Source organism: Apis florea, unplaced genomic scaffold, assembly GCF_048593485.1.
Source record: "Apis florea isolate Af1SG1 unplaced genomic scaffold, ASM4859348v1 contig_3326_pilon, whole genome shotgun sequence".
In the NCBI taxonomy this organism is placed as follows: Eukaryota; Metazoa; Arthropoda; class Insecta; order Hymenoptera; family Apidae; genus Apis; species Apis florea.
The window spans coordinates 146,054-171,473 of NW_028256739.1; the positions used below are offsets into that span (position 1 = coordinate 146,054).

The window sequence follows — 25,420 nt, forward strand, 5'->3', positions numbered from 1 at the left end:
GCTACACACATACACACTCTCTCTCTCTCTCTCTCTCTCTATTTTTTTAGAATTCATTTCTATCATTTCAAAAAAATCTAAATTTGCAAGATTCTTACATCGAGCATTATTCAACGAAGGAAATAATGTATATATCCTGTCAAACCTGGAAATTAAATTAAATAAACGACATTTTTCTCGCGTATTTCGCATACCTGATATTAAATTTTACCTTCCTTCCCCTTCCCTTTACAGGACACACGCATCGCGACGAAACCCTCTATCAATTCATTACTGCAGCCAGGACTTGCGTACACGGTATTTCGGTGGATCCCAGGAGCACCTCGGCCATCGATCATGTTGGCGGGCATGGAAACACCGAAAAACGAAGCACCCTTAACGACCAGTTACGTTTCATACCAGGATGGCAGCCATACAGAAACACAATTACGGAGTTTTCACCGCGGATGCTTCAACGAGACAGCGGGTAAGACGGTTTGAATTTCTTGCGGCACGCTCGCTTCTCCCTTTTTCCAGCCTTCCGGCTTTTTCTTCCCCTCCTCCGTGACGAGTTGAACATCGAGAGAGCGCGGTTTGTCCGCCAGGTAGAAACTAACGAGTGCGTCTTCGAAACTTTTAAAAGCTATTTTTACGTCTGCCGAGCTTAAAAATGGCTCCCTCCCCCTTTCCTTCCTTCCTTCCTCTCCTCGAACTCGTACAGGGTCCAGCCAGTTTTTTCACCCGAGCATTTAGCAGTCGTAATGCCGGCGGAGAGAAGAAAACTGGGCGACTGTTCTCTCCACCGTTATAATGCAAAACACAGGCGGGGAATAAGTATAAGGATTCGGTGTAGTTATTTGGCTGCAGCCACGGCATTGAGGTGGCACAGAGGCTCGGGTGGCACGACGTGAAAGCGTAATTACTACGGCAACCAGCTCAACGAAGATGAACACGTTCGCCTGTACCGGTGGCAATGACTACTCCTCTTGCTCCTTGCCTGCGTTACGTCTCTTTCCTCTGTGACCCCGTGGTGCTTCGTGGTCCTCTCATCAACGTTTCCGACCCCTAACGGTCGAGGAACAGGGAGGTTACCGTATATATACAGGGTGTTGATATATATTTGGTGGAAAGTTTCTTTTTTTTTCTTCTTCTTTGGGGAGAGTCGATCCTGAAACTTAAGATAAACGTAAAAGTTGGTTGGATATATCGAAATATCGGGGCTTGTTTTATTTATCGAGTTATAACCAATTGAAGTTCGCGTTGGCTAGATGGAGATAGAGCGCTGGAGATGGACGAGGATGGAGATGTCTTGTAAGAAATTGAAGTTGGCGTCAGATGAAGCGAGATCCGACCGGGTGTAACGAGGATAGAAATGTCTTATAAGCAATTGAAGTTTGCGCTGGATGAAACGAGACGGAGACGGAATAAGACCGGCGATGCGATCGACGATAGAGACGGACGCGTTTCCCTCTATCTTCGTTCAATTGCTTATAACTTAAATTGCTTGTAACTTGATAAATAAGTCTTGGCCAAACTTTTTCCACCTTAACTTTTGTCTTTGCGTTAATAAGCTATCGGGGGATACCGAGCTTCGATTTCTTCTAAGTTAATAAATAAGTCTCGAACGATATTTCACGAATATTTGTTACATGCATAACTTTTTCGCGATTCCACGAGGGTGTGCGAATATATTCGACACCGTGTATACGCAGTGAAACTGATCCACTGATGGTGGAAAGTAGCCACTCGGCCACCTTTCTAATACATTCTTCTTCGACGTGACCCTCGCCATTAGGACGGGGACTACCATTTCTTTTCCTTGGAAACGTCTGCCTTATCGTTGTTTTAACGCTGTATAACGGCAGAGGGTCGCAGAGGCCGCCTCGTCGAGATAATTTCCTTCTTTAAGTGGCGATCGATGTTCGTTAGGGAAGTGTGAATTTTCGAGGAGGCATCGTGTAATGAAGCATCGTGTGATGGTATTGAAACACAGTTGTCGGCCAACTTTCGTTTCAACGGGTTGCCCGAACTTGCGTTTCGAAATTATGATCGAGGACGATGGACCAGGACGATGGAATTTCATTGGAAAATTTAAAAATTTTTTCGTAGAGAGCAAAATGACACACGAGGATGCATAGCTATTTTTCGAAACTATATTTTGATTAAATTTTTCCGGATTAACTGGATTTAATAGGATGCAATTTATTAGTACGTGATTCTCCTAAGGGCCGGCCGAAATTACATTTTTGTCCCAATTATTTTTATCAAATATTCCAATAGTGGAATTTTTAATATTTATTTATTCGGATATATAGCAACGATATTCTATACGTTCTATTTCATTCACTGCGCGCAAATTTTTATACAAATTTCATAAAAGGATTTCCGGGTTATCGAGATATTATTGGGAGAGACAGAGAGAAAAAAAAAATATCTGCCAAGTTTCTAATAAAAATTCCAGTCATGGAATATAAATTAAAATCTCGTTTATAAATAATAATGAAAAAACAAAAAATCCAGCGCAATAAAATTAGAAAAAGAGTACATTTTGTTTCACTTCTTCTGATTAACTTCACCCTTTTACGATGCATCTCTTTACTTTCAAACGAAAATCAAACTTCCATTTAAGATCCGTCCAAGGAACCGATCCATCGTGAATAAATTTTCAAAAGTATCAAAAAAGTTTTCGACGAAGCTTATCCGCATCGTTGCGGATACACGATGCAATCGATGCATTACAAGATGCCGTTCCCAACAAGGAATCGACATTTCCATGGAATCCATCAAAAACTTTCGCCAATAGGATTTGACAAACGTGGCTGGTCCTCCTCCCTAAGTCTGGGAGCCACTCCATCGTCGTATAATTCCATTAGTTGCGAGAACGGTGGATGTTCCCACGTCTCGCGGAAAGGAGAAGGGAGAGGAGGTATCGTTCAAAAAGTTTTGCCGATTACAACCACTTCGTGCGATTAGTGCCGCGAAGCATTCGATGGGGGGGATGGGGTTTCCTTCTCCTTAGCTCGTGTCCTTACGTCCGACACTCGAGGATCGTGGTACACTCGAAACTACTTCTAACTTGAAAATATTTGCGTATATCCTTATTACGAAGTTTCTTGATCGGGAAGAGTGGCGAGAGGGGAAGTCGGGAAGGGAAGTTGGCGAAAGTGTTGGCGGAATGTAACAGCCCAAGGAGGGGATAAAAAAATTGTAAAAGTTTATTCGTTTACTCGAAGTGGCGTGTGGTAGTAAAGTACAGTAAAGCGGTGATACAGTTGATCTTTCAATTTCGTTGCTTGGTAATCGAATTAAGGTGAACCTGGAAGAATTTTTCTTTTCTTTAATCGCAAGGTTTTTTTTCGTAACGTAACGAAATTGGCCGTTAGATATGTGATTGCGATTCGAAATTTCGATATATATTTTCCTCGATAATTGGAAAGATCTTTCTTTTTAAATTCTTTTTTCGCACGATTCTTTCTTTTTTTTTTTTTTTTTGAAATATGAACAAGGCGAAATTTTGAATTATGAAATTTGTTCTCTCTGGTTACCTGGTTACAGAAAATACGATGAAAATTTAATTCTCACCTTAATAACTTTCTTTTACCGAAGAGATGAAAAACTTTGAAAATTTTAAACGGTCCTTTCAATGATCAATACGTAATACAATTATAAAATCTTCACGATTCAACATCGAATTAACCTTATTTAACCTCATTATTTATTCACCGATATCTTGATAATTACTTAAAATGAATTAAAAACACCAAAAGATGAAGAAAGATCGAAAATCTTCCATTATTACGAGTACCATTTACTTTTTTAAATTTTCTCGATTTAATGGTCCGAATCGAAGGTTTCGCATCCGTCAAATGTAGGCTAATAACGTTCGCTAATCCTCACCGCGATAATGAGGTTCACGCAAACGTCATAGCGAGCCTTGCGATCTCACAGAGGCCGTCCATAACCCCGCGAAAGCGGTTGTCCTGGCGGAAATGTTTATCCCACCAAGTGGCGAGATTTGGAATTCTGCCACTTGCTCTACATACGTGAACTGCACGGTCAAACAGCTATTCGCATTTCGCGGCACACTCCTGCGATTTACACCAAGATTGCGTTACACGCGATTCTTGAACAATCCTTTTTTCCATCCTCCATCTTGAATATTATATTTTGATATTATATTTTAAATAATTGTTCGTTCGTGGATGGTTGCTCGACTTCGATTTAGGAAGAAAAGACACGTCTTTAATTTTTAATCGGTTTATTAACCGGTTCGAATGAAAAAGCTTGGAAAAATTCTTTAATTACTGGAATATTTTTGAAAAGTTGGATATTTTTTTATCCATCGATATAAGGAAGATATAAGGAATCTTGGGATGAGATGATTCCAGAAGATGGAATTTCATAATTTCAAAAACTTCGTGTACAATTTGTATGTATCATTTCGATCACAAAAGCATCTATTCGATTATTTCACGTCTATCTTTAACGCATAATTCTTTTCTGAACCACTATATAATGAAATAATATAAATATAATCGAATTATATAACAATTGTATAATTAAAAATTAGAAATATTAAAATTTTGAGCACAATGTCAAAAATCGATATTGAATTGCTGCTCACTTTTTGGAGATAAAATAATTTTCCATAAAATATATCGAACATCCAAATATTAAACGTTTGTTCCCCAGTTTGCACCGCATCCGTTTCGTAAAACCGATTAAAGCCTGAAAAAGAAGTTTCACGTTATCTTCCATGCATTACCGTATCAAGCTTACTTACAAACGAAAAGATTACATTGCAACTTGGCGAGTGCAACGAGTGTCATGCACATTCTAGGTCAATAAATTCAGTAATTTTCCGTTATCTACGTCTACCCGTCCCACGTTATAAGCCTCTGAACGAGGATTAATGTAAAAATGGTTACTCTTCTGCTAAAAATATTTCTGGGTATTATCTGTGAAATGTGTCACGGCTGCAATATGCGCTCGTATTACGATACATCGGCCGCAAACACCGTTTTCCCCGATACGATGCAAGCAAATTGCACGCGTTTATACGGGACATCACGGGTTGAAACGTAAATTCGCGCGACCACTTGAGGGGGAGGAAAGGACAAAAAGTACACGATATCGGAATATCGTAATGAAAAGGAAAGATTATACTTTGCGTAATCGAAAATATTAACTTTTCAGCGATCTTGTGAAAAGAGCATGCTCTGATCATTAATTTAGGAATTAATGGAGATATATATATATAGTTAAAAACGAAAAATCATATCGAAAACAACCCTTGTCGACTTTTTACTCGAAATGGAAAAAGTATATAAAAAATTGTTCAACATCAATGAAATCAGTAAGCTTCGATTCGGTATGGATTACTTATTTCCATTTATACTTATTCCATTTTTTTTTCTCGTTCTCTCAGAAAAGTGTTAAAAATAGAATAGAAAGTATCTTCGAGCACGAGGACCAATCGTTCTGTAATTACACGCACGAACGTGTGTGCCATACCCGGTGAAAGTTAACGAGCAAGTTGTTGTACGCGTAACAACTCGATATGTTAATCAAGCTGAACGATTTTTTATCAAATATTTTCCCCGTTATAAACTGTCCCCGTCACCGGTCTCGCACGGAAAAAGAAAATCGATACGAGCCCTACCGTCCATCCGAACTAGGTGTTTGTTCGATATGCTTTACCGAATACTGAAACACAAGCATAACGTGAATTCTTGATTAAATAGCTGGGGGCGTATCGCAAATATTACGGACATTTCGTACACGGAGCTGATGGGTCCTTTGATTCTTTCACGAATCGATGTATACCTATAAAATGTCGATAGTGTATCTTCGTGCAGTTTAATTTTCGTTTGAATATGAACTATATGTTGGATGATGATGGGATGGAGTGTAATACAGGGCGCTTTAGAAATAGTCAAATTTTGGTAGTCGTATCGTACTTTGCTCTCACGGTCAATTAATTTATCGCGCAAAATAAGTTGCGTCCAATTTTAGAATTTATTTATTTTATATTATAATACTCGAAAGATTGTTGATAGTGATTTATATATATATATATATTCGAGACAAAAATATTAAATTTTGAAAAGTATTCGTATTTCGAATTCTCGGAGAGATAATAACAAAGTTTGACTGTCTATTTCTGAAGCCCTTTATATGTAGATATATTGCAAATATTGATAATTGAAGATTTGAACTTACGATACTTTCAAACAATTTCGTATCTAGATACGAAATATCGATTCGATTTTTTAATATGATCGATTATATAAAAAATAATTTCCAACATGTAGGATCACTCACCTAAATATTCATCTCGACCTGAATCTCCAATAATAAATAAATCGTGAAAAAATTGACGTCCGTTGCCAACTTGTCATTCTGTCCAATCTGTGATATACGAGCAGTGTGATATGAAAAAAAATATTTGCAAATAATAAACGATCGTCCCTCTTATTTTTCTACGTATCGAAACGTGCGCGTGTTTTAATAATACGACGAATAATTGCAAGTTTCTAAACTCTCTTCACTCTGTTCGGGCCAGCCAGTTACTTTTCACAGGGATGGACTGTGAACTCGGTCATGCTCGGTGCATAAACGACAACGTTCGTGCTGTAATTCGCTGACGTAGAACTCTTGCACATGGTCATGGAAAAAGCTCGGTCAAAGGAAAAAGAAAGGAAAGAAAGAATAAAAGAAAAAAAAAAAAAGAAGAATCGTTTCCAGTCTTAATTAATAGCCTCGTTTACGATGAAACAATGCATCCTTGCGTCAGCGAGATGAAAAAGAAAAAAAAAAAAAAAAGGAGAACGGAGAAAAGAACGAGGGACAAAACGAAGCGATTCACCGTGTTAATTAACGAAAGACTTCCGCGTAATGTAATCGTTTAAAATTTTTCCAGGCGAAAATTCATAAATATTGCAATTGCAAATGAGCCGTGTGCACATTTTCGCTTGGCAAAAACCGCAAACAAGTGGCCGAGTATTTTATGATATCGCGTAGCATTCACGTATATCCGCTAATTTTAAATTATAATGCTTATTGACTTGCTAGCGGTTAACGTTTAATTAATAGCAACAGCAATGTTTCATTTATAATTCTTTCTCGAGCCACGTTTATTCATTCCTATTTTTTTTCTTTCAATAAATTTATAAGATCAATATTTCTTTTTCCATTCCCGTTTAAATATATCTCGTGTCTTCTTCATCAAGTAGAAGAGATTTAAAAAGGGATCACAATAATGTAGAGATTAATTCCTAACGATTAAAAAGAAAAGTGGAGGATAAATCCAAGGAATAACGGAGCCTTACCCTTTTTGCTCTCCATCGATATTCCGGATAAAAAGAATCTCTGACTCTTCTTTCTCCCCGAGGAGAATGCTTGTACACGTATCGTGCATGGATCATGTTCACGGATGAATTTCGCCAGAGGAGAAATCTTATCGGTTGAAAATCGGGCGGCATGGAGATCGCTGGATCGTTTCGTGTCGCGACGATACACTTGTCGAACGAGAATGATTCCACGCGTGCGCGCGCGTGTGTGTGCGCAGCCGCTGATCGGTATGCTCAGGCTGACTCAGCGAGAGGAATCGAAGCTCTCTCGGCTAGGAAAATTTCAATTACTCGCTCGGAGACGCAATATCGGGTAACATAAATATCGCATTGACAGCCCGGTAAATAGGGATTCATTGTAAAAACATCTAATGGCCGAGGAGAGGGGTGCCTGCCACGGGGTTGCTCTATGGCAGGCTGAAAAGTAACCCCAAATAGAACCCCTGGCTGTTCTTGCCTGGCTAAGAGTTCACCATGGAGGGAAAGGCTGTGGAAAGAAAAAAAAAAAAAGGTAATAGAACGAATTTTGCCCGTGGTAAAAAATGTAGGAACGACTTAATATATTCACAGATGCAGGAGAATAATTTCTTCCCTCGTTTGCAATGGTCTCGTTTGAATTATTACGACTGTGATACTGTGAATGATGAAATTATACACGTGACCATACACGTATCCACTCTTTTGGTTAGAATTTTCCTGCTTAATATATTTGAAGATATCGTCTTTGAAATGTATTTAACTTTGAAACGAAAAGATAAAAGAATGCTTCGGATATTTTAAAATGGATGGTTGAAAAAGAAAGTTTTAAATACTTCGAAACAGGGTAAAGGTAAAGGAAAGCTTTTCGAAATATCTTGAAAAAAAAAAAAAATGGAAAGAAAGAAAGAAAAAGATAGGAAATTTTAGCTAGGGGATTTTAGGTGGATGCACTTATGCGAATGATACTTGACTATGATCCAGGTCATGGAGTAGATCGAAAATGCGAAGTAGGTTGAAATTACAATATCTTCGCATTCTTCTTTCTCTAAAACAGAAAGAAAATCAAGCTCATATTTCCCTAGATCCCAATTTTATTTCGTTAATATATACGACAAGTTTTTGCAAAATTGTATTTTCAAGTTTTGTAACCGATTTCGAGCCGAGGAAGAATCCGTGCTGTGTAAATTAAACTTCGTTTAATTTCGATAAATCCCCCAGAGTTATAAATTTTATTTAAAACACAGCGAAATACATTTTGAATGGGGCGGCAATGGACTAAATAACAGTGCACTTGAGAAGAAAGCGGTGTTAAAGTTCTGTACCGAGCTTTAAAGCTCGGGTAACGCAACTGTTTGTCCCACATTATGAAAAACGTCTTGGCTGTAATGGCGAAACTTTCCTCGGGAGCCACTGTTAAAAACGAAGTTTTCTAACGACAAAGAGGAGTGTTCTCATTGTAAATTCATAGTAGGCGAGGAACCCCGAAAGTGTTTCAAGGATGGCTCGAATGAGAAATGCGAAACGGTTCTTGGGGAACCGCCTAGGACCAATCAGCTCCGTCTTTCCATCGTGTTAAAACTACTGGAATGGCTTAAACGGTGCTACGAATCGCAGAGGGCAAAACTATATATGTATATATATATATATATATAGTGCGAACTTCACCCGTGAATCGTCGTTATTCAAGTGTTACACGAACACGTTATACTACTTACCCTTGCTACTTGCCCCTTGTATTGCTCCGCCAGGAACCATATTGCCTTTACCCACGAATAAACGCGTTCCACAACGAACGACTTAAAAGACGCGTACTTATTTTTTGAATCGACAAATAACTCTATGCAATGTAATCAAATATCTTATATACGCGATTTGTAATTATTTTTACAGCGTGGATATTAAATCGAAAAAGAAAGGGAAACGTAGTCTATAAGTTTCGTTGAAATAATTTCGTTGGATTAGCTGAAAAGGGTTAAAATTAACGCGAACACATTACGAAAATAATTATGTGCATACCTGATTTAATTTTGCCGAAAGGAAAAGTTGCGGAAGCGAGAGAGAACGCAAAGACGGAAATTTTGAAATCGCTTAATTTGATGCGATAATTTCCACCAACTACGATATTTGCGCGTAAGTTGGAAACAAAATATCATTGCTGGAAATATTATTCCTGCAAGCAGAGTTGAGTTAAGAAAATTAAATACCAAAAATTGCAGCCTGTTATTATTTTTCTTCCCTGCATTACAATTTGTGGATCCAACGCACACACTTTCGTCTTGAACTTGCGGTTAAAATCACCCAACTCCTAACATTTGCTCGCCTATTATATTTTTCCGCGATGCTTCATATGCAATCTTAAAATGTGTCAGCCAAATTTAAAATTTCGAAAATTATAAGTAGAAGAAGTTCGAAAGTTGCAAGTATTAAACCTAGTTTCCATTACAAAGAATATTCTTTGGGAAACGATGCCAATTACTAGGTCTCCCTAGTACGAGGAGGTGACTATATAAGAGATCCGCCCTAGAGACCCTAATCCACCCTCCAACCGCTCTCCATTACATAAGTCTTGGTATTCAAACCGTTGCCAACCGGGATACCGAGTTCTGACTTCACTTTCCATGTAAATCCACGCAAAGAAAAGACAGACTACGCCAATCTCGTAGCAATAACATTTGCATAAATGTAGCACAATAGTCGCGAGACAATTTTAACAATTTCTCTCGTGCGTAGATTCGATTTATCGATAGCACTTTTCAAAAAAATTTCGATATTCTTATACCACTTCTCGTACAACGAACCCGAAGAAAACGACACCACTTTTTCGTAACACACAGAACGAAAAATATCTTCGACTCCGTTATTTCTTATTTTTCTCTTCCTTTCTTTTCATTGGAAAGCAACGCGATTTGTTTCTTGTCGCGTCGCCAGCTCGTATGCCATTTCTCGGTTGACCCACTCATCCTCGCGATAGAATCCGGCACACGAGCCCGATTTCCCCTGTAACCCCCGGTTTATTAGTGGGGACCCGATCATCCCTTTGTGAGACCCCCATTGTGACCCATTGGTCCACGTAAACGAAATTGCCGAGGGGCAATGCAGGGATTGAATACAAAAGCGAATATAGTATCTGGGCGTGACTGGCGACGATTCGCCGCGGCTTCGCCCGTTTTCACGCTACAGTTGTCGAAAAACTGACCCCCTTCGATCCACGCCGTCTCCTTACATCGCTTCCCTTTCCCTGCCCATATCCGCCGAAGATCGTTCAACCCGATTTCGTCGTTTCGATTTTTAACCGGAGAAGTACGATGACGTGGCATCGCCTCTTTTATACCTGAAAGAAACACGAGAAATCGAAATCAGATATGATCCATCTCAAAGTGTTTTCTTTTCTATCGATAAAATTAAAAATTCTTTGTATCAAAGTAACGTTTTGATATTGCAATTTGCAGTCACATAAACGTACAATGTAAACATACGAACGAAATTCTTGACAGGTACTTCGAAATAAAATCGTAATTTCGTTCGCTTAATGAACGAAACGGAATGAAACGTACATTTCGTTTAAACAAATTATTTCTTTTACCGTGGTCTCAACGATTCAAATTATTATTAACGTTCTTGCTTGAATACGGAAAGTAGTTTGATAAGAAAACTTTTTCAAACTATCTCTGTCAATTATATCAAAAGTCTGTGTAGCTCTACTCCTGTTTACGTTCAACGTTGTCCTGCTCGTCGTTATTCCTATTTCTTGCGTATAATATAATTATACCCCGATTACGAGATGGCGAGTATCGACGAAATTGAATTTTATCGTTCAATTAATTAGTGAGCCCGGCTGGCTCGAACAAATCGACGGAATATCGGCCTGCCGCGTTTCTCTTCGTCCAACGCCGGCGGAATTCCATTTATGCGCGATGAAAAATTGGCCAAATCGGTTTTTATTGGATTCGATGTGTACACGCCGATACCGCGTGTGTACCTTCCGTTCAATCTTTTCTGTTATTGAATCGCGAATGAGAAGAGGGGGGCGCGCGGTTTTAACGCCGAAATTTCTTTCCGCCCGATTGGCCGTGGAATATTTTCGAAAAAATTACCACGCCTCCCCCCAATTTCGTTCCTTTAATCCACCGAGTTTTTAATCCCCAGACGTTTAAAAACGTGGAAGAAAAAGATAGCATGGTCGTTTTATATTTTTCTTCTAAGGAATCGTTGCATTCGTTTTAATCTCCCGGATTAAATAAATTGCTCGAATTCTTGTGCCTTGTTTTTCATCATCGTGCAAATACAAATCGGTTGTAAAAGTTCAATTGAAAAGCGACGATAAATTTGTTTTTACATTTGAACATGTATATGTATATGTGGAACACGATAAACAGATTGTTATCGAATGAATGTCGAGCAATCGTTTCTTTATTGTAGAGACGATACGCAGGGATGAAATTCGAATGCTTCTCGATGCTTGTCTTTTCCCTTCTTTGGCAAAATATAACGAGACGAGTTAAAATAAAATGAATATTCAGATTTTCATCATCGCTCCGTTATCCTTTTTAAAAAATGTATATTCCCGAAAATTTCTACACGAATTTTCATTAAAATAATACAAATAATAATAATAATAATGTTTGTAATACAATTAATAATTTGGCGACCGATCGGACAATATTTTCATACCAAAGTGTTTCCCGGTATCGGCACGTTATTCGTTAGCTTTCGTTCAGAAATCTCTCACGGATCCGTGGATAAACACGCACACACCTGTATCGATGATTGAATTGAATTAAAATCGGGATTCCATTGTTCTTCCCTTTTCTCCTTATCCGTTCAACGTTGACAGCGCGCCATCGGTCATTGTCTTTTGTTATCGGCCGTTTCGAGCAATCCGTACAGTTCATTTTAGAAAAATTAATCTCCGCTGAAAACCTATTCGAAACGCGGAAAGCGATACCGGCCACGCTGTTTAATTCATCGCCGTCATTCACCATTTAATCCGTTAATTAAACGTCGCGCGATAGCGTCGAGTTTAAAAGTTTCGCGCTACTTTCCACGCTGCTACGATACGTCGACGCGAAATCGAGAATAGACGCTCGGCTAGAGATCAACAACTCGATTTTCCTTCGAAATTCGAGGGGGTGAAACAATTAAAGGAAAAAAAAAAAAAAAAAAAAAGAAAGAAAAAGAATAAAAGGATAAGATCATCAATCGTGACGATTCTTGACGGAACGAATTGGGTTGAGAGTAAGTCAAATACTTGGCCGCGCAAGATTCGACCGAGCATTCGAAACTTTTCAATGTTACATCGGTTTCGTACGAGATATTCGTGCGTATACGAATTCTGCAAACACTCCAGCATACCGTGGAGAACAACCGGCGACACTTGCCATGTTAGTTGAAGTGAAATATCTGTCTACTTGCAGGAATGTACGAGGATCCACGCGGGGGAGGGGGAAAGTATGGTCGTTCCACCGGCCGTGGAACGCTCGAAACAGCTTTGGTCTTGAACATGCACTGTTTCGAGAAAAGAAAAATGAAAAAGATTCTCTTTATGGATGTGAGTTAATATTAGAATGGAACGAAATCGTGTCCCTGTTCCCCCTGATGATTAATAAGGAAATATTTTGAGGGATTGTACAACTCGCTTTCTCGTATTAACGTCATACTCATTTTTTTTTTTTTTCGTACGTTTTAAATTTTTTCAGGCTTTCAAAAGTTCTAAAAGAAAGAAAGAAAAAAGAAAGAAGATTCAAGAAAATTCGTTAATATTTTTACTTCATTATTCGATAAATTTTTTAAATTGATCCGGTTAAATGGATACTGACCTATTTTCTCACTAATACCGTCCCTTTAAATTTTGTGCATTTTTAAGAAAAGCCTTTTTAAAAAAATTTAGAACAACTCACTGGCATTGTTCACCATCTATATAGATTTTTTTTAATTAATCGTCGAATGGATATTTTAATAGTAATCGAGATAGGGAAGATGAGAATTTTCACTCGTAATTTAGTAAAGGCAAGGATATTGTAAATAGGTTGATCCCATTTGAACTTTTACCAAAGGATATTAAGGTGGAAAAGTCCTTTCCTTTCCCGACCCTTCCTTCGATCACCCCCAAATGCAATGAATTATTTCCAGCATCCCAAAATACAACCGCACAGCGTGACGAACTTCGAAATCCTTTCAACTTGCTGGAGGTAGGGATTTCTTAACGATTCGCCATTGGTAGGCACAATCTTCGTATAAAGATGGATTAGGTCTACGACTCCGGTTTCGATCTCGGTGAATCGAATTATCCTTGGGATTAATGCGAGGGACGTGCTGTGTGTACGTGATCCCGAAATTTTATGAACGCAATTTGTTACAGGCCATCGATATCCCGAGTCGGATATCCTATCCGAATGCCACCAATTTTCTCTAGAAATGATCAATTAAAAATTATTCTGTCGCCAGAAAATAACAATTTATTCTGTGAGTGAATGGATATAACTCTAATCAACAATGACGCAAGTATAATAAAATCGTTGAATGAGGAAAAAAATCGAGTAATTCTTACTTGAAATTCTTGAAATTCGATAACTACATCTTGTTTTACCATTTAATACGTGATAAACGTAAGTATATTCCATAAGTGAGTTTAATAGCTCATGTTTATTCTGTCTACGTATATTCTATTCCATTCTTTCATATATATATATATAAAAAAACATATAGCAATTCTGAAAGTTTCATATTCACCCAGCGTTACCCAATATCCCAATATATTCGTTATAAACAATGCAGAAACAAGTAACGCATTATGTTCCTGACGCATCCCGGACCGTCTTCAAAAGTTGAACCAAGTTTTCTCTCGGTTGGGGTGTGCCTACGAACGAGTACGAGTAACAAACTTTCCATACCCAACATCGTGTGACGAGCAACGAATTTGTCCTGGGTTTCGCTCGAAGCTCGCTCTTGTTAGTTAATAAAAAAAAAAAAAACGAGTTATGGAAAAGTTCGAAATTTAAAGCGGAACCGATCGATGTGTAAGCGGAGAAGCTATAACTTTAAAAAGGGAAGGAAAGAAGAGGGGAAGAAGGAAGAGAAGAAAGGGAAAAAAAGGAAGAAAATTCTCGATAACGAGAGGGCAGGTTGATCCTTCCATAAAACGGGAGATCGGGTGAAAAATAATAATAAAAAAAAAGAAAGGAAAGAAAAAGGAAAAAAAGTTGTTCTACCACACCACCACGCGAGAAGGTAAACTCATTATCTTGCATCGATCATGAGGCAAACATTCGTTTAAAGACGTAAAGTAAATTATGAAATGGCAACACGTACGTGCACGCGTATGTGTACAACGTGCGCGTGCAATTTAACCGGCACTGTTTAAATGATAATTGACGCCGGCACAAATGATGGTCACCGCCGCGTGTTTAGCCGGGTAAGCGCAAGTCTCTAATTAAAACGTCGTTTACAGGATTTTCGACATTTATGTAGCGACAGGAAATTGCGGTTTTAGTACGGACAGTTCAGCAACTGGAGATTTGTTAAACGCGTTGAAATATTTACGTTCGCGGAAATTTATTGCATATTTGATGGCGACCGCGCGAAACGCTCCCATTCTCTCTCTTCCTCTCCCTCTCTCTCTCTCTCTCTCGTTCAACCCTCTTGTCCGTGTTAGCCTGGGCGCTTAATAAAAAATGTATTATGCAACTTCTCGCATTATCGATCGAAAGGATAGCATAAAGGATTGAATTATGCAAACGAGCTAACTTCAATTTGCATTCCTGTCTCTCTCTTTCTCTCCCTCCCACTTTCCAGCTCTCCCTCCTCCATCTCGCCTCCTCCGTCTTTTTCTCTCATCACGTGTAACGAGAAAAGTAGGCAGGAAGTCGTCTTGACGAGAGGGAGGGGAATGAAAAGAGAAGTAAACAGAGGTAACGCACATTATCCGGAGGACTGGCAACGCTTACACTTTTAAAAGGAAATATCGTAACCGGTTTAAGCTCGTTACCTCCGTCTTATTATTTTTTTTCATTATTATTCCGACTCGATGTATCTCGTCGTGTCATCGAACCCATCCAACAAACGACGCTTCCAAGTTTCGATTCGATCGATTTTGTTTTCCGCGATTCCATTTGTCTCGCGCGACTCAAGACTTTCCATTTTGCGATTGAAACACGCAAGCATCGGGATCGTACCTGTAAAAAAAAAAAAAAAATGATAAAGAATGTTAATGAAATTCGTCGAAATTTGGTTAAAATTAAGGAGCCCGACCCTTATTTTAATCCTTGGAAATCCGTTCAAACCCTGTTCACGAAGAAACGATCAACTGTTGAATTTTTGCCTTTTTGTGAGCGCGGTGGCTGGCACGCCTGGAACGCGAAGATCGGGTAAGTCGGGCTTTGTTTAAACCGCGGGCACGCTCCTTTTATATGTATAAGTAATACGAAACCGCGGGGAGGCATGAATCAGAATCAGGGGAAATGAATGACAACCCATTTGTACGACTTGATTCTCGAATACCTCTCCACCACCCCGCCACACGGGTCCACGATCTCGCGTCCACGGTGGCGAGAAACCGCTTCTTCTCCACGACGCCTCTCGTGTGTCGTTGGCAGGTAAAATATCGCGGTCGTACGAAACACGATTCCGTTTACCACCCGGCGGTCACAATGGTGGCCGCGTGGGATAAGAAACCGGAAATCCAGCGTACTGTAACTCATTCGAGCGGCGATGCCCGTTACAGATCGCCACGAATTCCGATTTAAACGCCTCGTGACTCGTCCTCCGCCATATTGGCTCGAGCAAATTGTCCACATCCAGGCGCCATCGAGTCTGGCCAATAGGTTGTGTCGTGGTTGTTCCACGGTTCTGCTGGGCGAGACGAGGTAGGCAAGGGGGGAAACGATTTACCTCGATCAAAGGATGACCCTTAAAATTTAAAAAGATTAAATCGAATCTCGGTGGGATCGATACCTTTGCGATTCCTCTACGTTTTGTAAAGCTACTTATGAAAACTTCTTATCCTTTCGATGATAGAAATAGCAACAGTGTTGGAATTATTAATAAAATTCTCTTCTCGTCGCGTAACGTAACACGATCTTCGTCTCTCTTTGCTAATTCTATCGAGTCGATAATAAAAACTTTTTCACTGTTCAATTTTTGAATTGAAACTTTCCTAGGGGAAAGAGGATTATCGAATCTTTCATTCTCCGATCGTAATCTTGAACCTCGTAATGTTGGCCTCGACGATATCGACGAGAAGATCGAGCCAGTTACACAGGGTGGTCCCGTTTCACTACGTACGTATGGTTTAAGGCTTCGCTTCGTTTCGTTTCGAGGTGAAAGCGAAGTTTGGAAAAATTTTCAAGCGCAATTGCAATTGCTAACTTCTCGATACGATTACGATGTAATAACAGACGATAGATATACGCTCGTTCCACGCGTATAAAGTATAAAGTAAACTTTCGTCGCTCGAGACACTGCAACGTTGACGGTTGTATCACGGACGCTCTGTACAGTTCGGCTACATGGTTATAATTTTTATCCGAGAAAATTGAATCGAGATGAATGTCACCATACAGTGCAGCGGGATGTCGGCTGACAGAACACGAGTGGAGAGACTAAAGGTACCCCGCTACGGAACTCGCTAGCCTGAAAATCCCCTCGGGAGGGTTGAAATCTACTTCTACCCCGTACTACTCTCCTTTCTCCCTCTCACACACACTCTTTCCTTCTCTCTCTCTCTCTCTCCTTCTCTTTCTCACTAATTCTGAGTTCCATCACATTGATTCCGGGCTTCCCTTCTCTATCCCAGACTTCTATCAGCATATACAAGGAGGGGTCCAATTTATAAACTGCCCGCAGATTCACCCGCCTGTGGTGTCTGATTAGATGTCCCCACGATTGAATATATCTTGATGGTAATTGGGCCACAAGATATTTCCAGCTGGAAACGCGTCTATTTTCAATTTACCTCCATTGTGATTTTGAGCCAGGAAACGCAACATTTTCTTTCTTTCTTTTTTTTTACTTCCTTCCTCTTGCCTTTCAGGCCCGATTAAACGAAATTTCACTTAATAAGGGGCGCGTGTTTCGATACGTCGTGCTCCCTCGTTTCGTGAGGAAATAAATGTTAATTCAAGATCCAGCGAAACGATTGTACAACGTGTGCAACGTAGCCCACCATTAAAATACGTAATACGTACGTTATATATTATAAGGAAGAGAAATTATAAAAGAATCACGCGACACGTTGTTGCGTTAACTCTGATTCGTGTGATTGTTTTTCACGCTTCGAAAAATATGCACAAACGGAAAGCGTGGAAATAAGATTGAAGAAAGAAGGGGGAGGGAGGAAAGGTTGCCGCGTTAAATAACTTTTGAGGAAGGGAAGTTTCTCGTTCCGCGGAAAATTGTTGCTAAAAAATTTTCCTTCTTTTATTTTCTTGCGCCAAGTAACAATAATCCTTTCTCGAGGAAGAAATTAAACAGGTATGAATAGGTATCCGTGCGAATTTGAAAATGCATTTTACTTGCTACGGATAATTCTGTCTCGTTGCAAGTTCGTAATTCGTTTTCGTTAAACCCCAGCCGATTTGGAACTGATTCGATATTGAATCAGTCGAACAGAGGGGTTAACGCAAAATAGATATGCATATATATTTATATATATATGTGTGTATATACGCGAATCTATTCACCAACCGAGATCCCCTATTCTGATAACACCGCGTCACTCTTCCATAGGGTAGTTAGAGATAGATTTATACCCGTGCTCTATAGTCCACGCCAGAAAGATAACATTCGTACAAGTAATTGGTGAAGAAATCATCTGATCGAGATACGGTATACCTAAAATTCATCAGTGTAATTCAACAATTGAATTAACTAAGACAGAGATTCCAAATCGATTCTCTCCGATCGTTCATTCTTTTCTTCGTCGACGTTATCGTTCTCGAATCAATTATCGTTATCTGTATTCAAAAAAATGAATCGATTTAATCTTTCACGTTATCAAACTGAAAAACGATATAAACGTACTTTACAATAAAATGAAAGCAAACGGAACAGAAAGCAAAAAGAAAATAACAAAAAAAGGTGATAATAAAACAATAAAATCTTTGGACCAAGATGTTAAAGTTGTAAAAGCCTGGAAACCGCGAACCACCGCCGGTGTTCGAGAGGACAGTGATACTCCAGACCACAGAGTTGAGGAATTCGACACGTGCCACGATGGTGTTATAAGTCTCGCTTTGGACCCAAGCCGAGGGCCCCAAGTTTAATCTCCAGTAGGAATTCCAGAACTCCAACGTCAAACAATCATGGCCTTCAGTGTGACTCGGAATGCGTGCACTATGTATTCAAAGTCGAAGATCAGATCTTTTGACCACGTTGCAGCACGTTGTATGGGGTGTATGCTCTTTTAGCCTCGAGATGATCGATGACAGTTGTCTCTCGATTATCCATCATGCAAATGCATCGCCTAACATTCTTCGCTGTTTTGCAACCGTTCCTTTCTTCCCATTATTTCCAAGCTAGAATAACGTAACAATAAACTGTGATGAAGCAATAAATTCGAAGAAAAAGGCCGAGAAATGAATGGAATATGTGCATGTATCGAGAGCAGCCTATTTACTTGAAGGTTGAATAATGGTGGCTTACGGAGGAAAAAAGGAAAGTAGCGTCTTTTAAAAAGTTCCTCGATATCGAGGACATTCCGATGCTTTGACGGACAAACTTTGGAATCTTTTAATACCATCTTAAAGTTCCGGACCTATCTGTGAACTTTCTTCTTTGCGCGCGATTCGCTATCATCAGTACCTTCAAGTCACTTGCGGACTCGGGCGCTTGCGGGTTAACTTACAATTAGATAACGTTCGGTATTCAAGTCGAGGTCCCATTCCAGAAGTTTTTCAACATTCAAATCGTGAGAAATTCCTTTGAATTTTCACTCGAATATCATCGAGGGTTATTCCGATTTAACGGGAAAAAAATATTCTCTCGTATTTTTTAATAACAACAGTGTTGTTCTAGAATTCGATAATATCAATTGAGTTGCATTGCGAGCGTCCAACTCGAAAAAAAAAAACGTTTCCCCGGCGATATTTTGCCACGAATTCGACATTAAAGGAAGACTTTCGAAAACAATTTCCATCCGGCTTTCTCGAAAATGGACGAAGAACGGTACAGTGTATTTCGGAAATACTGGCATTAGGAGCAGCCTCAGCATATTTCTCGAGAAACCTCCTTTATGTCTGCCCTGCGCCATTCAACTTTCCCGTGGAAGCTGCTGCAGAGTGAAGCGCTCACCCCTTGGGACGAACTAAGAACAACGTTTCAATAAATTGCTCCATCAAGCAAATGCCAGATTTCTGTCGGGGAAGCAATTCCGGAAGTACCATTCGGTAAATCGAAAGTGGAAGGCCAACGAAATCTGAGTTGTCAAATTCGTTCAATGTGAGCCCTGTGCTCAATCGCGATGTCCTCTGTTTCGTTCCCTTCCAGTTGTTTCTCTATCCTATCTTTTTTCAATTTCATATCTGAAACTTCAAAACCGATGTTATCAACCGATATAAAATTGTTAAACAAAATTTTACCGACAGGACAGGATCACGAATTTACCCAGAAAATTAATGATATATAGCTATAACGTGAATCTAAATCTTGTACACGAATGTTCAATTCTACGTTTCGAAATGCAACAACTAAAAAATATCGTACATCGAATATGTAATCAAAGAAATACCAATCATCGTGATGAACACATTTGATTGATAAAAAAAAAAAGAAAAGAGAATAGGTGAAAACTACATGAATCGTTCTTATTACTTACCACACCTCTCCTCCTCTCCAGCATTAAAATAATCAGGATCGGGCCTCCGTCATCTCCCTCGAACCGTGTCGTGGAGGGACTCGCTCGTCCTGGCTCGTCGTTATCCGGTACATTTAAATAATTGCGAATGCCGGGTGTCGTTTTAGCAAGGATAATTTATAGAAACGATTCGCGACGCTCGCTGAATCCGGCTCCGCTCCGTGGCGAATTCCAGCGGAGCAACCGATGTGATCGTTGCGTATCCCAGCCGGGGATCCATCCCCACAGCGCTTCTTTCATTGGGCGCCAGGAGGGTGAACTTAAGCCCGCCGGTGTTTCATCTACTTTACCCCTGGCACGACGATACCGTGGCTGCTGTTCTCTCCGCCCTTCGCATCGACAAGCCGCTTGTTATGATTGTCCTACGTGTACGTGCGTGTACGTCCGCACCCCACTGCCTTCGAAGGGGGGGAGGGAGAGAGAGAGGATTGATATCGAGTCGCACCCTATATATATATATATATCAATATGAACTTGAGGGGGGGGACCGATTGAAAAACCGGGAGAAAAATCGTGAGTCGATAGTTTCTTTCTTCGGGGAGAAAAATTGTTGTAAATGAGGGGGTAAAATATTTTTTTTTTTACGGGTGAATTTGGTCGTTTAAGTTTTATCGTTGAGATTTCAAAGATTGATTTGAAAATTTATCGTGGTGAAGAATTTGGAATTTGGAATTTCCAAGTCGTTCTGCGGATTTTTATTTGTGTCACGTCGAAAGATTTTTTTTTTTCTTTTTCTTTTCTATTATTTTAACATCGTTCCGAGAAGATTCATCTTTGACTATTTTTTTGTTTCTTTCTTTCTTCTTTTTCTCCCTCCTCCGCGTGTACGCCGGCGCTGTTATTTAATTTCACCTCGTAGTAACGAGAGATTTCAGAATCGCAGATGCGAGGCACGTTGCCGCCGTTTCGAGATTCCGCGCTCGCGATTTAGATTTTTAGATTTTACAAGTAAAATTTACGCTGATAACGTGTCTCATTTGGAAGTCCATTTATTTTAATAATAAGCGAAAGAAAAGTATGTGCACGCTCGCGAGGAGTCTTTCATGCAAATGCTACAGCTCTGACGCAACCTCCGCTCCATCCCATCCACCAATTCGACTCTGTCTGGTAAAGGAGCGTGCAGCGTGGAATTTATTCCCGGGGGAGAGAAGTAACGGCGCGTTTCGATAAATCTCTTCGCCACCAATAACGTATTAAATTTTTCGTTTCTCTCTTTCTCTCTCTCTTCCTTCCTTCCTTCTCAGAATCGACGCAAGGAACAAACGGACTATCGATTTCGCGTAAAAGTTAATGCCGCGGGTGATAAATAAAAATAGCGAAACACCGTGACGTAATTCCGCGATTTATGTCTGAAAATATGCGACCCGTATTTTTACATATTTCTCGTTTGAATATAAAGTGTCGCGTAATTGGCGTAATAGGTGCACGTAGCGCGATTCCACGTGAAAAAGGTAAATCGAAATTGACCGTTTCCTTAGATCGAACGTGTGAAAGAAAAGGATTTATAATTCTATATCTTTCCTTCTACTTTCGCACGTAAAATAGTCATCTATCGTATTAGTTTATTCGTATTCAATCAGGGGGAGAGGGAATTTCATTTGTATTCGAAAAATTTTGATTCACTCGTTCGAAACGAAGGTACTTTCGTATCGTCGTAGGATAGAAGTCGACCAGAACCTCGTTACGTGGAACGAAGTTCGACTTTACGAATGTACAACAAGCGTAAGACAAGTGGGGAAGGAACGGTGGAACAAGTTCTTGAATATAGTTGAGAGACGGTTCAGTTTGGGATTTGAATAATCTCTCACGACCCTTCGTGTTCGACTATTACGAACAATCCAGCCGTGTCATGTAAACCGTGTATTAGAGAAATTACAGGTAGCGAGGCGAGCATTAATTCTCCTCTATAATGTTGATTTTCGATGTGCAACTGTGCGCAAAACGAAACACACCTTCCCGTGATCCCGCTCTTTTCAATTAAAATTTAAATTTCCTCTCCTCAGGATTTAATACTTTTCAAAAATTTATATATATTTAATATTCGAGCATCTGCGAACGTATCTAACGTTAATAATAAATTTAAAAAAAAAAAAAAAAACATCGTGCCTGCTCTTCCAAAATCAATGGAATCGAGTTTAAATTTGTCTATATATTCGTAACGATAGGAAGAACGGGGAGAACGATAAAAATTTCTTGTGCAATCTCGAAATGCTCGATAGGATATTCTTAATAGGGTTTCGGCGGTGCATCGTCGTCAGCGAGATCTTTCACAGCGCGTTTTAAAATTTGCACACGCGGTAGTTCGAGACGATTGATAAGAAAACGTTAAACGAGTCGTGTGGACACGTGGGTCTGATTCAGCGACCCTTATTCCTTCGCAAGCTCACGCAAAACTTGACTCAGCATTTAGGTCAAACGCAAATAATAGCCCTGTTTCGATAACTGATACGTCTCGACTACCCTTGTCTCTCTCTCTCTCTCTTTATTATATATATATATATGCTCTATACGTAGACCATTTTGCAAACTAATAAAATTTAATAGGCGCTTTATACGCGATATATCTCAAATATTTGCGGATAATAAGATAAGATAAGACAAGCATAAGTTTTAACGATCTTGTAACCATCGCTGAACAAAACGCATACCGATATACCTTCGATATTCAGAGGGAAATGTCTTTCTCAGGACAAACAATAAAGCTTTCCAACCTTATTTCAGTCTGATACTTCAAGTTCTCCCGACGTGTTTTATAACAATCTAGCCGGCTCCTCTGGAGGCTCGTATCTAACATACCGCACAATTCAACTCTATCAGAGAAGCTGTTTTCAGGACCGATGTCCCTTAGGACGGCGCTGGGATAACGTTCCGATAAATTGGACTGGTATACGAGCGGCGAAAATTTTCATTTCGAAGTCAATTACGTAAATGTATAGATCGCTCTCTGACCGACCGAATTCCATCCTTAATGTAATTTAATTCTTTCCCCTCCCCCCTGTTAAAACGACAGCCTAGTAACCGAGGTCGTAACCGAACCACTTTGCTAATCGAACTGTAATTTGTACTTCTACCACGAATCCTCGATAAGCCTTTCTTTAGGAAGGCTTGCAAAAATTATATTCGATATACATTCGAATAATCTTGCAAATTTTAAACCGTGGATAATAAATTTAAAATGGTAAGTAATTTCGTCGAGCTTCGTTTCGAGGAAGAATTTTTAAAGCGTAATAATATTTTTTCCTTTTTTTATCGTGCCAACTCCAATTAAAATTTTAAAAAAAACCATAATTAAAATCGCGTGTTTCTTGCGAAACACTTTTAAAACGATATATCAATTCTTGTTTGTAACAATCAAACGAACACCATTTTCGACATTGTTCCGTGACTCTAAGTTTAGGAATAATAAACGCGTCGGAAGATAGAGGCGAAGATTTCTTTTAACGGAAAGAAATTTTTAATTTCATGCCAAATAAAAAGCTAGCTGCGCGCCCGGATATTAGCACAAGGATTAATTAATTCTTCTTCCACGTTCAACGGAGCACAAGTAGAAACTTAAAAAAATCCGTATCCATTCGGTATCAAACGCAGGGAACCCGAAGTTAATCGCTAAGAAAACAAAGTTAAACACCAATTTCACCAAGTTCTCCGTTTCACGAGATATCGCTGCCCGGTACACATCCTGGTGGAGCAAAGAAGAAGACGAATCCCCGCTACTAGCAGAGACCGAATAAACCGCCATACCTCTTTCTTCGAGCGGCGCGTAATACAAATTAATTTAACGGGTCCCCTTAAGTCCCCTCGGGTCCGCGAAATTTAAATTGATTCAACCGGTGTTCCCATCTTGTCCGCCGGCAATTAAATTACAAAATATATATAGAGAACGGGGCAGAAGGAGCCATGGATGCCACGGAATATTCCTTAACAAACCCACGGTCCTTCGGCCGTGCTGATTCGACTCTGTCGAGGGCGAACCTGGCAACACCAGAATTCGGTCCCCAGAGGGAAGGGGCAGGGACGGGACAACGCGCGTTTCGATAAATTTGACTAGCAACCCGCCCACACGCCGCACTGTACTACAAATTAAACCCGCGTGTACTCCTCTCATTGAACAAAATTTCGACACAGGCTTGACTCGAAACTCGCCGCCGAGGGTGACGAAGCATCGAGTTAACACGATCGTACTTTCGTCCCCACCCTCTCTCTACACGATACTCCATATTCTATGGTACTCCAACAGGGGAGAAGGAGTTATGCATTTTGGATAAGAATAGTCGATCCTTGTTAACTCGATTAAGAGTATCAATACGTATTTGGAAATTTTCTGTTCCCTTTTGAAGCCGTTGTTGACTTGACACGTTTTTTTTTTTTTTTAATACCAGAAATTCAGAATAGTAACAATCCAGTTTTCGAACAACGAGCTAATAGTTCGATTCGAATTTCTTTGAACATAGTGCAATCCTTTTGTTTCATTTTGGAATGGAAGAGTGATCGATTCCAAGATTATCAGCTTAACTAACTAAGTTCGATTTCTGATATTTCAAACGGACGTCCTAGAAATTTATCGTGGCCAGTATTCGTTGATAATACGGCCGTAATGTGTCCCGATGTGAATTTGTCAGCGGTTTACACGCTGGCCAGGATGATCGGCCGGCACAACGATGCAAATACGCTACATATTTCATGACGCTCCGAATATTCGCTAAATATGCGTAAACCTGTTGAGAATATTCATTTCGGTCCGAGTGTTTCATATCATTATGCATGAGTTTATGGCACCCAATAACGTCGATGCTCGCGTTGCGGCTACAATACGAGGAGGAGGTAATCTATGCTCCAAGAGCTCGCTCGATACTCCATCCCCCTCCCATCCCACGCGATTCACGTAACAAGAAATTCAATGTTTCATTCATCGCTTGACAAATGCTAAATTTGCACACATTCTCGAATGCATCCTCTCTCTCTCTCTCTTTTTATATGTGCATATACTCGAACATAAACGTATATACGTTTGACGTCCATCGTTGTCTACGATTACTTTATTCTTTGTATAACCAAACTCCTGCAAATTTTTACGCAAAAAAAAAAAGATCTTGGCGCGAGGATACTCTCGATAAATTCTCGACGATTGCTCTCGAATATATAATTTATTTTTCATAAGGGAACTTTTTGAGAGCGAACTTTTCCTATCGAATAATCGACACCCTCGATTATCCTCTTCTTCCTCCTCCTCGTGAAACCACCTATTGAAATATTAAACGAAAAG

General features: G+C 39.7%; 1 long non-coding RNA gene across 1 annotated transcript in view; it reads left to right on the forward strand.

Moving 5' to 3' along the window:
- The window catches only part of LOC147657043 (uncharacterized), an 84,006-nt gene that overhangs the window by 5,600 nt on the left and 52,986 nt on the right, over positions 1-25,420 (forward strand). Inside the window, exon 2 of the long non-coding RNA XR_015293204.1 lies at positions 235-466. This is a non-coding gene — a long non-coding RNA (uncharacterized LOC147657043). The remainder of the gene's footprint in view (positions 1-234; positions 467-25,420) is intronic.